General features: G+C 38.3%; 1 protein-coding gene and 1 long non-coding RNA gene across 2 annotated transcripts in view; both read left to right on the top strand.

The window, feature by feature from the left end:
- The window catches only part of LOC309474864 (immunoglobulin superfamily member 1), a 278,361-nt gene that overhangs the window by 66,683 nt on the left and 194,782 nt on the right, over positions 1-16,896 (top strand). The gene's annotated exons all lie outside the window — the stretch shown is intronic.
- On the top strand, positions 2,887-5,521 carry LOC309477461. The gene is made up of 6 exons (XR_014198643.1): positions 2,887-3,470; positions 3,844-3,897; positions 4,085-4,153; positions 4,254-4,313; positions 4,397-4,494; positions 4,686-5,521. It is a non-coding gene; the product is annotated as an uncharacterized lncRNA (long non-coding RNA).

Genomic DNA, 16,896 nt, shown 5'->3' with positions numbered 1-16,896 from the left:
CCAAAACTCTTAAAGGTTTGCTTAGCATAACAAAAAAACAGCAATAACATAAAAAACAACAGTGAATTCTTATGGTCTCTCACATGAATTATCATTATCACTCACAATCACCGGATCTCTCATTGTCTTCACCATCATTGTTTGTACAAGCACCCTCACATGCACATATAGAAGTGCAACGAACTCCGGATTTACAGCACTTACAGTGCCCTCTACATGCTGTCTTGCAGCCACAGTGGAGGAGAATGGTGCAGGCTTTACTGGCGTCTCCGAGATTAGTCCAGTAAGGTTCCCAAGTCTTGCTCGTAGAGTCCCGAAACCATCCCCATGCATTAAACTCTGGGATATCTTGCTGGACAGCGGTTGCCTGATTCCAGTAGAAGCTGGCCTGCAGCAGTGCTCTTTTGATGTGCTGAATCAATGCAGCTTGGGTGGGTGGCAGGTTCTCGAGAGACTTGGTACCATTCGAGAAAAGGTGATGTCTAGCTTCATCTACACGGCTGGCACCACAGCTCTTGCTGTACATGATGACGACCATACGCTCCAGTCTTTGGACATGGACGTCATTGTTGATCTGTTCAGGCTCCAAGGTGAGGGTAACCAGAGATTCTGTGAGATCTGGTGTTGCCTCCCAAGCTGCCCATGCACTCTTTTTTCCATGGCACAGGAAGGCTGAGGTTGTGTCACAGCCTGTTAAAGCGTGGAAGAGTGGTAAGGCTAGTGACTTCTGGGGACCAAGATCCTTGCTGATTTCATGAGCAGGAATGTCCCTATAGTTTTTTCCACCTGCAAAGCCGATCCAGAGCTCTGTGAGGCCGAGTGTGTTGAAGAAGCGGATGGCAAGGATGACAACATCGCTGTCGACAGTCCGGACAAATGCCTTTTTATGGCCATTGGCCCCAGCATGTGCAAGATGCAGGATTATTCTTGTATCTGCTTCTGGATGATTACAAGGCTGAAGGGCAGACATGTCATACCCTGGTCTGTTGGAGAGTAGAGCATCTTTCTTGGTGGAAAGGAGGAGTTTACCTGACATGCCATGCTTGGTTATCTCTTCACTGATATATCCAAATAGTTAGATATATAACAATATATCCAGTATATATTTAATAGATATATCCAGTTACGTTTTGGAATTGGAGTTCTCCCATCTACTTTAGTTCTTGATCTGGTTCCTCTGCGTTGGTGAGTTTGTGTTTTGAGGTTCTCCTCTGGATATGTATCAAACACAATATCCAATCACGTGACAGATTCATAGCTCATGTGTGACCTCACAAACCCAGCAATATTGGTGTTAACGTAGTCATGGAATGTTTTTTCAGTAGTTGGCCGGACCATTTGGACCATGAGCTATGAATCTGTCACATGAGCTCATCATGTACAGCAAGAGCTGTGGTTCCAGCCGTGTAGATGAAGCTAGACATCACCTTTTCTCGAATGGTACCAAGTCTCTCGAGAACCTGCCACCCACCCAAGCTGCATTGATTCAGCACATCAAAAGAGCACTTCTGCAGGCCAGCTTCTACTGGAATCAGGCAACCGCTGTCCAGCAAGATATCCCAGAATTTAATGCATGGGGATGGTTTCGGGACTCTACGAGCAAGACTTGGGAACCTTACTGGACTAATCTCAGAGACGCCAGTAAAGCCTGCACCATTCTCCTCCACTGTGGCTGCAAGACAGCATGTAGATGGCACTGTAAGTGCTGTAAAGCCGGAGTTCGTTGCACTTCTATATGTGCATGTGAGGGTGCTTGTACAAACAATGATGGTGAAGACAATGAGAGATCCGGTGATTGTGAGTGATAATGATAATTCATGTGAGAGACCATGAGAATTCACTGTTGTTTTTTATGTTATTGCTGTTTTTTTGTTATGCTAAGCAAACCTTTAAGAGTTTTGGAAAAATTTACTATATTATTATTTTGCCTTGCAATATTAATTGTGTCTTATTTTTTCTTATATGATTACACTTTGAAATGTATTCACCTGTGGTAAACTGAAAACCATTTCACTTCTATAAGGAAATGAATCAACATTGAGAATAACCTTCAAAGTTGTGGTAAAAAAAAGAAAGGATTTTCAACAACAGTCTTGAAAAGAATACAGGTTCCAGACTTACACAAGCATAAATATAAATATGCCAATGGACTTCCTGTGGTCAATAAACATAACATAGACACCACATCCTCATTTGTAGCGCATTTGGTTCAAAATTTGTAGTCAAAACCGTTTTTCGGACAGCGGCCATATTGAATTTAGGGAATTTGGGGGGTCCTGATATACCCAATTATAAATGTAAGTATTCCTATGGGTTTCCCATGGTCAAAGAAGGTAAAATAGACATCAAGTTTGTATTTGTATCTCATCTGGCTCAAAAGCTATAGCCGAAACCCTTTCAGGCGGCGGCCATATTGGATTTGGCCGCCATCTTGGTCTCAGGGACCATTGGCTCGGGCGCCCTGGCTAAATCATTTCAGTATCCCCTCAGCTACATCTGTGCCAAATTTGGTGCTTGTAGATGAATTTGCGCGAACAGTGGTGTGTAAGGCTCCATACTACAGCCCAAACTGCTTTTTTGGACAGCGGCCATTTTGGAATTGGAGGATCGAGGGGTCCAGATATACTGGGTCATAAATATAAACATTCCTATGTGTTTCTCATGATCAATTAAGCTGAAAAACATATCAAGTTTGTATTTGTAACTCATGTGGTTCAAAAGTTAAAGCCGGGACCCTTTTCGGGCGGCGGCCATATTGGATTTGGCCGCCATCTTGGCCCCGAGGGTCGCTGGCTCCGGCGCCCTAGCTAAATCATTTCGGTATGACCTGAGCTACATCTGTGCCAAATTTGGCGCTTTTAGATGAATTTGCGCGAAATTACCTACACTGTTAGACTTTTCTGTAATTTCTACAGTTATTTACTTTAAATCCCCCAGTATTATACTGCTATTTCTCTTTACAGTAAATAACTGTGATTCCCATTGCATCATGGGGATTTTCTGTGACGTCTAACACCACATACAGAGACTTACTGTATTTTTTAAATTTGCTGTATACTACTGTATTTGACGTAACTGCCTCTCTGGCTGGCACCATTCCATCGTGCTTTTTATTTCCTAATTTTTGCCTTACACCGCGTGTCTACAACGCTATAATAGCCAGAGGCTGTCTATATTGGACACATTGAAGCGACCGGACCTTTAAATGCATACCTGTTTATCCCTTGTCAGAAATAGCGCGAGCGCTTGGACTCGTATCGGACTACGTCAGAAATATAACGGCCGCGGCGCATCACTACACCTATTTTTTACAGTCTATGCACTACACTGACTGTCTGGGATTTGTCGTGTCGCGTCAGAGCATCCAGTGTAGGTAATGGGGTCTGTCTTTTGTTGGATCGCGACGTTCGTGTCTGGCCCGGGGAAGAGACGGAATTCACTTCACCGAGAGAGAGAGATCAGCAAGCAAGGTAAAAAAAAAAAAAACATTCTGTGTGTGTTGTCAGGATTATGCCCAGTTTAACCTATGTTATAACGTTAACGTTAGCCTAACGTTACTCGTCGTCAGCATGGCGGTAACGAACTTTACCATGGTAAACTGAGCTAACGTTTCATTTTACACACTTTGTTAGATTATTGAATTGTCGAGTTAAAATATGCCAACGAGCAACGCGTTTACATTAACAATAAATGTGAATAAACTAATGTGAAATTCTGTTTATAGCCTAATGTTGGCCTACTGATGAGAACCTTTATAGTTTTAGCATTAGTTTGCAAACTATACCATATTATACTTTTTTTTTTAATGGAATTTAATATTTACTTCCATTTTTGTGTTTAAAGGCAACTGCAACAAAGCGCCAATTCGCGCCAGTGACTTCCAGCAAGATTCCAGAGGTAGGCCAGCCCATTTGTGATATATTTTGAGATAAATTTGCTGAAATGATTAGCAATACGCTATGTGAAAATTGCTTTTGAGCCACTGGTGCAGACTAAGTAGCTTACAATATCTTATAAAATCTCTATAAAATTGGCTAACTTTATATCAAATAAGTGACCTTTGCCTTATGTCTAACTTTATTAGACAGCAAATGAACCAATCAGAAGATGGACCATTGTCTTTGTTCAGTCTCACCAGATTAAATGTATCCAGGTAAGCACTGCAGTAAAACTCTCACTAATTCATTAATACAAAATCTAGCATTCTAAACAACTTAAGTTTATATTTTTGCATTATTTTGATATTTTATTAGCCAGAAGACTCTACCATTGCAGTCCCACCTGACTAGGAAGGTCCTAACATCAGCACGCAGGTGGGTTAACTACTGTAGGAAGGAGAACGATCATCACACAGTGATTTCTTGCATGTATCTTACTGTGTATTTGTCTCAAACAGGTACTCCTTCACTGCAGACAAGCTGAAATGGGCTAAAATCATCGATTTCAGTCGTTCTTTCTATGGATCTCAGCATTTTTGGACAGAATTTAGGATTTGTAAGTATTAAAATTTAATCTGGCATAATTTTATTTAGTTCTTTTGTATGCTATTTATTGACAAAAGCTGTTTACAAATATATATTCTTAAGTTTTTGTGAAAATAATAATAAAAATTAACAAAAAAAGGAGGTTAAAAATAATGTGACACTAATACTCTCTCTCTCTTTCTCTCTCTCTCTCTCATATAGTGTTGGAACCGGGATCTCCTCTGAAGGACTGAGTACATTTGTGTTTGTGGGCACGCATGCAGACCAGGGAACACTCTGATGTTGTCAATCAAGTTCTGAACAGGAACCAATCTTTGGAGAAGTTCATTTATTCACAAAGGTGGACAAAAACATTGTGTTGGCTTTTTAAAGATTATTTTGATGATGACTTTTACTCCTATGCTGTAGAAAAGATGGAGTAGACAGTCAGACATTGATAATAATAAGAAATGTTTCTTGAGCATCAAAGAGACTTCTTTCAAAAACATTAAGACACTTAAATACTTATTTTGGCCTCCAGTGTACATGAATCCAACAAATTTTTGGAAATAAGTGAAATTATTTTGAAGGTGGGGTTATGTGTCATGTATTGTGAAAAGAACTGTGTTTTGTCCTGTGTTGGACATTTCCTTTTTGAATGCTTAAAAATGTATTTATATTCTGCAGTTTTATGAATGTAATGGTTGATATTTCATTATAATACTTGTATAAGCTAAACAACCAATGACTACATTCATTTAGTCAAATGCTAATGTTTTGTTTATGATTTTATGTATGTTTTCAAAAATGTTTGCAGTGAAGGACAGCACATAATGTGTTAATTTAACACGTTTACACATCTTTGTGCTAACCTTTCTGACATATTTACTTTGTTAAAATCATTAACACAATGAATGAGTTAAAATTAACACAAAAAACATTATCCCTAAACTCACCCATTAATGTGTAAAAATTTCACACATCATTTCCAGCATTGGCATGTTTATTTTGTGATATATATGAAATGTTTTAAATAAAAAAATGGTATTTTGTGATAACTTTGTCTAATTGGTTTGTATGAAAGTAGTACTTATGTAGGATAAAAATAAAATTAATCATATATCAAAATTATCAAATCTAATTTATATTTAGTACAAATAAAAATAATTACAGTAGTGTACTGATTAGCTTCGTTTTTACAGTAATGCACTGTACTGATTAGCTTCGTTTTTACAGTAATGCACTGTATTACACAAAACTGAAATATGGTTTGGTACTGTAACTCTTAATTACAGTAACTTACTGGCAACAGTGTTGCCAGTAAGTTACTGTAAAAAACCCTTGAAAAGTCTAACAGTGTATTTATGTGCTTAAGGCCCCCAACTATAAGGGGCAAAGCCCAACCCCTGAAAAACAACCCCACACCATAATCCCCCCTCCACCAAACAACCCCACACCATAATCCCCCCTCCACCAAACAACCCCACACCATAATCCCCCCTCTACAAAACTTTACACTTGGCACAATGCAGTCAGGCAAGTACCGTTTTCCTGCCAAACCCAGACTCGTCCATTGGATTGCCAGTCAGAGTTATTTAAGTGTTTTTCCCTTTTTACTTAAATGATTTCTTGACATTTTTTAATAATTTTTTTTATTTTTGTATTGCTCTCTGAGAATTGTATAATGATCATTTTCTCTATGATTCTTTACCATTGTTGCATAACGTTGCCCTCAGGCAACAAAAAAATATTTTGGGGTGGGGGGGTTGGGGGAGGGACATTTTTCAATAAATCAATAAAATGTTCCCAAATGAGCCAGGAAATGATGTGAAATAATTTTTTTCATGTGTCATCAAAATTCATGCAGTAGAGGGTTAAATCAATATATTGTCTTATCTGAATGAGCAGTCAGGGTGATTTTCACATAGTTTTGGAGCAAATATTCTAGGCTATGTCATACAATTTTCAAAAGTCTTGTGAAGAAATAATCAGTATGGGTTTCATGGCCTTATTTCAGTGAGAATTTTTTTTTGTATTTTCACAAACCACGCATAAATGTCATTATCTCAAAACTACAAACTTTTACATACATGCTGCTGATATATTATTGTAGCAGAGTTTGTGCTAAATACAGTGTAATTAGACTTTAGCCATGAAAATGTCACTAGTAACAGAAAAAAACACAAATGTCAGAGCATGTCAGACCACCTCCAGGGCCCAGAAAACAGCTCAGACCTCAGAGGGTTAAGATCTGATCCTTTTGGTTCTGAAATATCTCTTAAATGTCATGCTTTCCAAACATTCATAGCACACAGCCTGCCTGTGTTTGCACCACTGATGCAAAAATAGACAAACAATTGGAAATATTGTGTATAACATGTAAGTTAGACTAAAATATACACTGTTTTTCTTCCTGATTTAACCCTAATTTAACTAGTTTTGTTGGTGTGTATTGGGTTGATTCAGTGATATTAAATAATATTTTTGACTTCAATAAAGTTTTATTGTTATGCAAACACACTAAATCTGTGCTATGGTCTGAATATCAGTTGTGATCACAGCTGCACGTTTTCTTCTGTGATACTGCTTAATAGCTATAATATATAATTTTAGCCATTGGGCTGTTTTGTTACGCAGACCTGGCAACCCTGGAAAAGTTATGCAATACTTGTTGCTTTTATTTTTACTTCCATACATTTGTAATTAAAGCCAGTACCATTATTACATGAAAGAACCAGATGAACGTTCTAGAAACTCTTTTGGCGTTTCATATTGTAGATTAAGGCTTAAGGTTTTAACAGTCTGTGTCTTCAACCATCTATCATTATTTGGTCAGTATGGAGCTCAGGCAACTTCCTTTTGTGCGCTGTATGCATTCTTTCGCTGTATCTCAGTGGATTTTACATACAATTATGTATACATGATAGACACCTTTTTCCAACATGACACTTCACTAAGGCATTGGATTTCAAAACTGCTTCCAGAATAAATGGACAAATGGACAGTAGTGGGTGCAGGTCACTAGTTAATTTATGTAAGTAAGGACAGCATGGTGTCTAAATAAATTTTGGTTAATATATATACAGTATATATATATACATATACACACATACTACTGTCACAATCTCAGCCTGTGTTCCCCTGTCTTGTGTGACGACTTTTTTTTATTTTCTGTCTTGTGCCATGTTTTGTAGTTCTTTGTAGTTTTTGTGATCCTCTTGGTTTTGTTCCTTGAGTTCTGTGTTTTCTGTTTAATGTGTTACATTATACATTACATCCTTGCCTTTGCGGCTTTGCCTGCTTTTCCTAGCACGTTAGAACTAGGCTTAACTGAATTCCGAACTTTGCTGGGCTTTTTAACGTATAACCAAAGCTCTCTCACGACCAATTCGTACGAATTCGTACAAGTGAGTAAAAGGTGGCTAATTCGTACGAATTCATACAAACTCAATTGTACGATTTGTCTAAACCCACGTGACTGGTAGGTTTAGGGGCGGGGTCAGGTGTAGGCCATTCGTACGATTTCATACGACTTGGGCAACTTGTAAAATATGTTCAATTTAGCAAACATTTTACGAATTCGTACGAGTGAGGTCGTATGAATTCGTACGAATTAGCCACATCGTAAAATCCGTTGGTATAACACAAGGTACAGTGATTTCAATAGACCTGTATACATGAAATAATGTGCAAGAAGAAAAACATCAGGTAAAACATAACCAAGTTATCAACAGTTTTGCAATTTAGGTTTAATTCATAAAGTGTCAAATAAAGTTATAAGCCATTTCATTGCATACTATGTTTGCACTTGATTTGAATGGGACACAGAGTTCTGTAAATAGGCATTGAGAGTTTATTTTCATTCCTCTGTTTGTGATCAGAATGTTGGCATGAAGTTCTCTAAACAGTTTTCTCTGCAATGGCAAAATCTATCAAATAAATTCATCATCTGCACTCATACATACGAATTTAGCTCTAGACAAAGTAGACAGACCTCACAAGAAATAAGAACGTCTGAGAATATTTGAGCTTAAAATGATGGTGTTTTACAAGCAAAGAAGAATATAGTCTACTGTTATAATGTCTGACGTATAAAAAAAAAATAAAAAAAACTGTTCACACAGCTCACTCTGTATTGAGTTTTTCTCTTTGTGTTTTTAGTGCTGATTTCAAACATCCACTCTGGACACACTGAAGGTGATTATATTTGATTTATACATTTTATCAACACTAACTGTTTCAAATCAGCTGATAAATATTAGTGTTACATCTGTAGGACTAGAAACAACACCTTATTGCCTTTTTAACAACTTCAGTTATTCATGTGACAGTTCTGAGGTGTGGCAAACATGAAAAACTTTGCCAGTCTACAAAAATTATTCACAAATATTGTCTATAAAGCTGCTGAAGTCTTGATATAGAACAAGATGATTTCCGTTTCTGAAGTCTAATATGCTAACTGTTTTTTAGCATCCCACTAGCCATTTACAGCCTAACAGAGTTAATTGAAAATAAATGTTGTAGTCCTCATTGGTTTGGTGACAGTAACACCTACTGGTCAGAAACAATAGTGCTAGTTTATCTAACATTTTTAACAGACACTGCTGTACCTGAGCAACACTGAGCTGAGGTATAGAGAACAACACTTAAGCCTAATCTGATTTATCACGTAGTCCATGATCATACATTAAAAAACAGCACATTGTTTTCATTGTGAATTAGAGCCAGTCCCTCCAGCCGACATGAAGTCAGGATTTTACAGCCCATACTTCATTATGACCCGTTCAAGATGCTTACGCATAAACACATTCTCACGTGTGTTCGCAGCCGTGGTTTGCTGTGACTGACCTAAGGACACATTCCTTCTCTTCCCTTTACCTCTGTTTTATCTGTACAGAGTCACCACGTGGCTACGCGGACTCGATAAATAATTCTGTATTATACATTTTTAAGGCCAGACAAGTAGTTTGTTGAGAGTTGATTTGTAAAAAAGGACTTCACGCCTGCTCACATATACATTAAAACGCGTTTACCTATGGACTAAACACGTGATGCGCGACCCAGCGGGCACCTTGACGTCAATTTTACATCAACAAATAGTCAAGATTTTGACCACCATGTATGACATGCATGAATATGCATATTTTCATTATATTTTGTAATTATTTCCTTGTGGTTGTAAAGATGCCTAACAAAGGTATCAATCTGACATGTTTTTTTTTCTGGTCCCTACATCTCAGGTCAATATCATTGACATTAAATCGATGTTGATTTGATGTCAGGAAACAAGACGTCAAATTGATGTGAAATTTATGTCAAAACAATGTCTGAAATGTCTGAAAAAAGTATATTTATTACTCATTGTAAATCAATGTGACTCATTTTCAACATCTAAAAGACCTAGCCTGAATGATCTTGAAAGTTGTAGACCTAGGTCTATGTATTTTGCATGTGTGTTTTTATTTATTTAAATCCTAGCATATTTACATTTAGTTCACGTTTAAAATGACAGCAGACACTATAATTGCATATACTATAAAAGGTAAATTTAATCTGATATTGGAGCTTGATATTGAATGATATCAAAATTGCATTAAAATGACATCAACATCATGACATCCTGACGTCAAATAGATGCCCAGCAGGCACAGGATATAGACTACAACATCGGTCAGACGTTGGATTTTGGTTGAAAATGAAAGTCGGGTTGACATCTAAAGCCAATGTTTGTTTGACGTCAGGCTCCAACATTGGGCAATCGTTGAATTTTGGCTGGAATAAACCAAACAAAAAGGTGAAATGCATGGCCGTACACTTATTACTAGCTTCACTTAAAACTAACCAGATTTACTTTATTTAATTTCCGGTTTAAAGAAATAATATTTTGTATTTTAAAATCACCATGATGGTGGTTAGCGTTTGCTTTAGTTGTGCTCTTGACCCTTGACTCTGTAATATAAACTTTTCTCTGGCTGTTATAATTGAGTGTTTATAAAGCACAATTGTTGTAGCTAAAAAAGCCATGAGATCAGGAGATGTTGGCTGTTTATTGATAAAGATGATGATATCATCATGTATTGCTTGAATCCCTGATCTTATTTAGTGTCTGACGCTTTGATTATATAGGACTTGTGGTTTTAACATTGTTTTATTCATAATAGAAGTCATTTGATTCTACAGCAAATCTAGCAGTGTTGTTTATCAAAAAATATACTTGATTTTTAAAAACTATTTAGTGCACAAAAACCTTTAATCTATGGCAATACTCAGACACACACAGACATCAAGAAACAGCATATGAATCTCAACAATGGTGACAATCAAACAAAATATCCAGATAATCAGATCAACTCCAGCTGCATTATTTAGTAAAGCCGCAATGCATGCTGGGAGATATGGGTGAGTTTTGATTGGTGGTACCCAGCATGCACTGCAGCTGAAGCATTTCATTGATTGTCACCATTGTTGAGAGTCATACACTGATTCTTGATGGCTAAGTAATAATGTAGAGGAAAAAGTTTAATGCACTTAATGTTTTGAAAATCCTTTATATTATTTAAGCAACATTGCTCTCATGCTGTGAAATCAATTGTCTTCTATTATAAAACAACATTAAAAACACAAGTCCTATATAATCTAAACATTAGACATTGAATAAGATCAGGGATTCAGGCATTTACATGATGATATCAACATCAGCATCAATAAACAGCCATCATCACCTGATCTAAACTTCCTCATGGCTTTTTTTGCCACAACAAATGTGATTTATAAACACACATTTATAGCAGCCAGAAAAAATGTTATACTAAAAAGTCAAGAGTCCAACTAAAGCAAACGCTAACCACCATCATGGTGACTTTAAAATACAACTATTGATTAAACCGGAAATTAAATAAAGTAAATCTGGTTAGTTTTAAAGGTATAGCGGAGGATGTTTTACTTCCTGGTGGGTAACCTATACTATTGGTCCTCCTAATTGTCAATCATTCTGGTGAATCAATCAAACTTTTCAAAAAGTGGAGAGGGCGGGTCTTATCTAAAATTTGGAAAGATCCTCCGCTATACCTTTAAGTGAAGCTGGTAATAAGTGTACGGCCATGCATTTCACCTTTTTGTTTGGTTTATTCCAACCAAAATTCAACGATTGCCCAACGTTGACTTAGACGTCAACCCGACTTTCATTTTCAACCATAATCCAACGTCTGACCGACGTTGTAGTCTATATCCTGTGCCTGCTGGGATCAACATCATGACATCTTGACATCAAATAAATGTTGAATTGACACCAAAATAAATCAGCAAAACACCATGTCAAAATGACATCAGAAGAGGTCAAAATCTTGACATCAAATTGACATCGACACTTTGACGTCAATATGACTTTCATTTTTTAACCTATTTCGTGACGTAATTTTGACATCAATGTTTGATGTCATATTGATGTTAAATTGACATCAAATGCCCACTGGGATCACTGCAACCTTTTATGTGATGGGAATAGATCTAAATACTTAAACTTCTCACGATTCATTAATCTTGATAGCTGTAATAGTAAAAACGTATAATAGCTGTAATAGTAAATGTTTTCAAGAGAGTTTCACATGTAATGCTAAATAATTTCACATGCAAGCATGTCAGCCAATCACAGCAGAGGGCGTTTACACTGAAGTCTCACAGCAGCCAATCACAGCAGAGGGCGTTTACACTGAAGTCTCACAGCAGCCAATCACAGCAGAGGGCGTTTACACTGAAGTCTCACAGCAGACACGCCCCTTCAAACAGAGCGTTCATATCAGAGGCTAAAATCAGGCTAGGAAAAATGCCTTTTATTTCTAAATTATAACAACTTTTGATCTAAAAAACATAATAACATTATAAGGGCACCCCAGGAAACATTTTAAAATAATAAAATAATCCATGCAATGGGACCTTTAAAGAGTTTCTATTGAGTTTTGTGTGTCACCATTGTGCTGAAGAGTAGAGCCTGTGCTTCAGTTCTGGATGAGCAGAGAAACACTGATGTTATGTTGCATGTTGCTTTATTTAACAGGCAGTGATTGTGTACTTGTTGATGATCTATTTGTTAAGGTCTTCAACTCATTCATGTGTGCTGTTATTAACTAACACTTATCTGCAAGAGGATTGAGTTAAATCGATGTTTTGTTAACTCATTTGTTAACATTTTTTTAGTGGACTCAAATGAGATAAGATCACAGTATAAATATGAAATGGCAATTGATCAATTTTAGATAGAATCAGTTAAATCAGTTTACAACATCATGACATCTTGACGTCAAATAAATGTTAAATTGACATCAAATGCCCACTGGGGACGTCGGTGTTTGTGCAGAGGTTGCGTAGGTTTGCTCAGAGAGAACTGATAATCGTTTGCACCTTGGAACCTATTTCTGAGAGTGCGTTCTCGAGCCACCAGGCACTATTTTGTGCTGATGGGCGGCCGGAGCGCGTTGAGGGTTTTCTGTTAGAACGGTGTTGTGTTAGCGGTCCCTAAGTTAATAACTAATGATCTTTGCAACGTTAGTGAATCAATCAATCAATCAAAACTAAGTTTAGCTGGACAATAACTTTATTCTTGAGCTGTTGTAAAGCCAAAACAATCTCTGTTACTGTAATTAAGTTGGCTTGGAAAAGCCAACTTACTGATATTGTACTTAAGATTATTATTATTATTATTATTAGTGGGTGCTTGCCAAAGGCATTGTGTTTGCTCATACTTATTATTATTTTCTTCTTTATTATTCCGCAAAAAATTTGACGCGCTACTCCTCCCGCAGCTTTTGTCACAGACCCACGAATGAGGCATCAAATCGTGAAGGATCATTTTATATATTTTGTTTTAAAGAATTCACTTTGTTTTAATTATATATTTTTTTTTATTTGATTAAATTGTATGAATTAAAAAGCTTTTCATCACAAGAAAAAATAAATAACCAATTAAATTGAAGTATTATGCAAATATTTAAGACAATTCTCCTAATATAGAACCTCATTTGGCATATAGAGTGTTCTTCAAACAAAGATAAAACTGAAGTCATTGCATTTGGAAACAAATATGAAGTTCTCAAGGTGAACGCATACCTTCACTCTAGGGGTCAAACAACTAAAAATCAAGTCAGGAATCTTGGTGTGACACTAGAGTCAGACCTTAGTTTCAGTAGTCATGTCAAAGCAATAACTAAATCAGCATACTATCATCTAAAAAATATTGCAAGAATTAGATGCTTTGTTTCCAGACAAGACTTAGAGAAACTTGTGCATGCTTTCATCACCAGCAGGGTGGATTATTGTAAAGGACTCCTCACTGGCCTTCCCAAAAAGACCATAAGACAGTTGCAGCTCATACAGAACGCTGCTGCCAGGATTCTGAGCAGAACCTGAAAATATGAACATATCACACCAGTCCTCAGGTCTTTACACTGGCTCCCAGTTAGATTTAGGATTGATTTCAAAGTATTATTACTGGTATATAAATCATTCAATGGCCTAGGACCTCAATACATTGCAGATATGCTCACTGAATATAAACCCAACAGATCACTCAGATCATTAGGATCATATCAGCTAGAAATACCAAGGGTTCACTCTAAGCATGGCGAGTCTGCTTTTAGCTATTATGCCAGCCGCAGCTGGAACCAGCTTCCAGAAGAGATCAGATGTGCTCCTACAGTAGTCACATTCAAATCCAGACTCAAAACACTTCTGTTTAGCTGTGCATTTACTGAATGAGCACTGTGCCACTGTTCGTCCGACTGTACTGTACTGTATTTCATTTTATTTTTCTAAACTGTTTTAATTATTCTTATTTCTTTTTATTATTTTAATTTCTTCTATGTAAAGCACTTTGTATTGCCATTGTGTATGAAATGTGCTATATAAATAAACTTGCCTTGCCTTGCCTTGCCTTGCCTTAAAATTCAGTGAAGAACCTTAGGGTTCAATATAGAATATGTAATATTAACAATATTATTATTATTATTATTATTTTGCTTCTTAATGAAATAGAAAAGATTCCGAGAACAGATTAGCATCTAAGGAACTTTACGCAACACCAAACTGACACCATGAAGCTTATTTTAATTTTATTGTAAAAAATAAAAAAGTAAAAAAGACTCAGTGTCAGCAAGGGCAGGGGGCTGGACTGCACTCACAAAACTCTAACAGGCACTTCAGGCTTTTTCAACATTTAGAATCAGCGAGAAAGACACAAGACCTCGTCTGGGAAGCAAGATTGAGAGTCTAGCCCTGCATAGAAACAGAAGATAGTTGGTGAGGAGCCTGAAGAAAGACGACCTTTGAAGAGTCTCAAGAATTTTCTTGCATGGAATTGATCAGGATCAAATCATAAGCTGGTTTTGTTTATTTTTTAATTTGTAAGTCTCTTTCACTCTTTGACCATGAGGAACATGTGTCACGGTGTGACAAAAACAATTAGAAAAGAGATTAAAAACCCTCGTGAATAGTGTTATTTGGAGACCTCTTGTGGATACCCGTCTCATCACACCGCAAATCTGTTGCTATGGCAGCGAGGCCAATTGCCCGATTGACAGCAGGTGTGGAGAAATTAACAGAGAGCATTGGGAGAGGAACACAGATTCAGATGGGGCTTTAAAAAGAGAGAGGAAACAGACTGTCGTGTGGTTCTCCTCCTGTGAGATACTGTGTTTGTCGGCGGGTTGCTTGTATTTGAGGCTGGGCTGTGAAGCGGGCGAAGATTGAAGTGGAAAAGTGGAAAGAAGAAAGTGAAGTATTTGTCAACGGAAACTCAAGGGATTATCGTCAGCAGTGGGAAAGACACAAAGTGATGAGTATTGGATTCGTTGTTATTGCACTAACACTGAAGTGGTGTGGAGAGAGTTTGGAAAGCGTGTGGCACGAGTGAACTAGTACACCGAGTGAATTATTGATCTGTCTCCAACTTTTGTCCTTCCTTCGCTGAATGTGACGATCGCTGCAACTGTCTTCTGCTGTCTCTGGAGAGAAGTTGAGCCCTTGTGAGAGACGAGAGTTGATCTGGTGGGGGGAAGACCGGTGGGTGAGTGCTGGCCCGAATGCACGGTGTGCGAGTGGAATGCAGTGCCTGAAGTGACGATTCACACGGTTTGTGTTATGGAGTGAAGTTTATCGTGTGAGAGGAGGTATTAGTAGTCTGCTGTGCACTCTCTCTTTACAGTCTTTCACCCGCTGTCTCCAAGGAAGGTTTTGATATACCGAACGCCCAACTTACCACTTTGAGACAGCCTGGCTCTATTAATGCTGAATGTTTTATATGCTGTTGAACTGCTAGATCCTGCTACATTGTTACAGTGGACAGCTGAAGTGGAGTGTCTCGCTTAAAGCATCCTCCCCGCCTGGTGGTCTCCACACGCCCCTCACGAAAGCCGCTGCCCTGTTTAGAACGAGAGAAGGTATTGCAGCTGAATGTTTCATCTATTGTCGAATGGTTAAACCCTGCTACCTGGTTACAGTGCACAGCCGAAGTGGAGTGTCTCGCTCAAGTGTCCTCTCCGCTTGGTGGTCTCCACACGTCCCATTGAAGGCCTCCGCCCTGTTCAAAAGAGAGAAGGTATTTAACTGAATGTTTTATATGCGGTTGAGCAGTTGAACCCTGTTACATTGATACAGTGTACCGCTGAAGAGGAGTGTCTCGCTTAAAGCATCCTCCCCGCCTGGTGGTCTCCACACGCTCCTAACGAGAGCCGCTGTTCTGCTCAGAACGAGGGAAGGTATTGCAGCTGAATGTTCATCTACTGTTGAATGGTTAAACCCCGTTGCATTGTTACAGTGGACAGCTGAAGTGGAGTGTCTCGCTTAAAGCATTCTCTTCGTTTGGTGGTCTCCACCCGCTCCTATTGAAAGCTGCTGTCCTGTTCAGAAAGAGAGAAGGTATTTAATTGAATGTTTCATATGCGGTTGAGCAGTTGAACCCTGTTACCTTGATGCAGTGTACCGTTGAAGAGGAGTGTCTCGTTCTAAGAGTCTTCCCCGTCTGGTGGTCTTCACACGCCCCATCGAAAGCCCCTGCCCTGGTCAGGAAGAGAGAAGGTATTTTTAACTGAATGTTTATTGCGCTGTTGAATAGTTAAACCCTGCTACCTGGTTACAGTGCACAGCCGAAGTGGAGTGTCTCGCTCAAGTGTCCTCTCCGCCTGGTGGTCTCCACACGTCCCATTGAAGGCCTCCGCCCTGTTCAGAAGAGAGAAGGTATTACTGTTGAGCGCTTGTATACCGCTGAAACCATTGAACTCTGTTGTGTTGTTGTAGTACACAGTCGAAAGGGAGCGTCTCGCTCAAAGTGTTCTTCGGCCTGGTGGCCCTCCATGCCTATGTTGTAAGCCGCTGTCCCTGTTGAGAAGGAAGAGGATCAGCCGCGGCGCGTGCTCTGATTGAAGTGTCTTCCTGTGGTCTAAGG

This window comes from Leuciscus leuciscus, assembly GCF_965113295.1.
Source record: "Leuciscus leuciscus genome assembly, chromosome: 1".
Lineage (NCBI taxonomy): Eukaryota > Metazoa > Chordata > Actinopteri > Cypriniformes > Leuciscidae > Leuciscus > Leuciscus leuciscus.
This window is presented reverse-complemented; position numbering and strand designations above follow the sequence as displayed.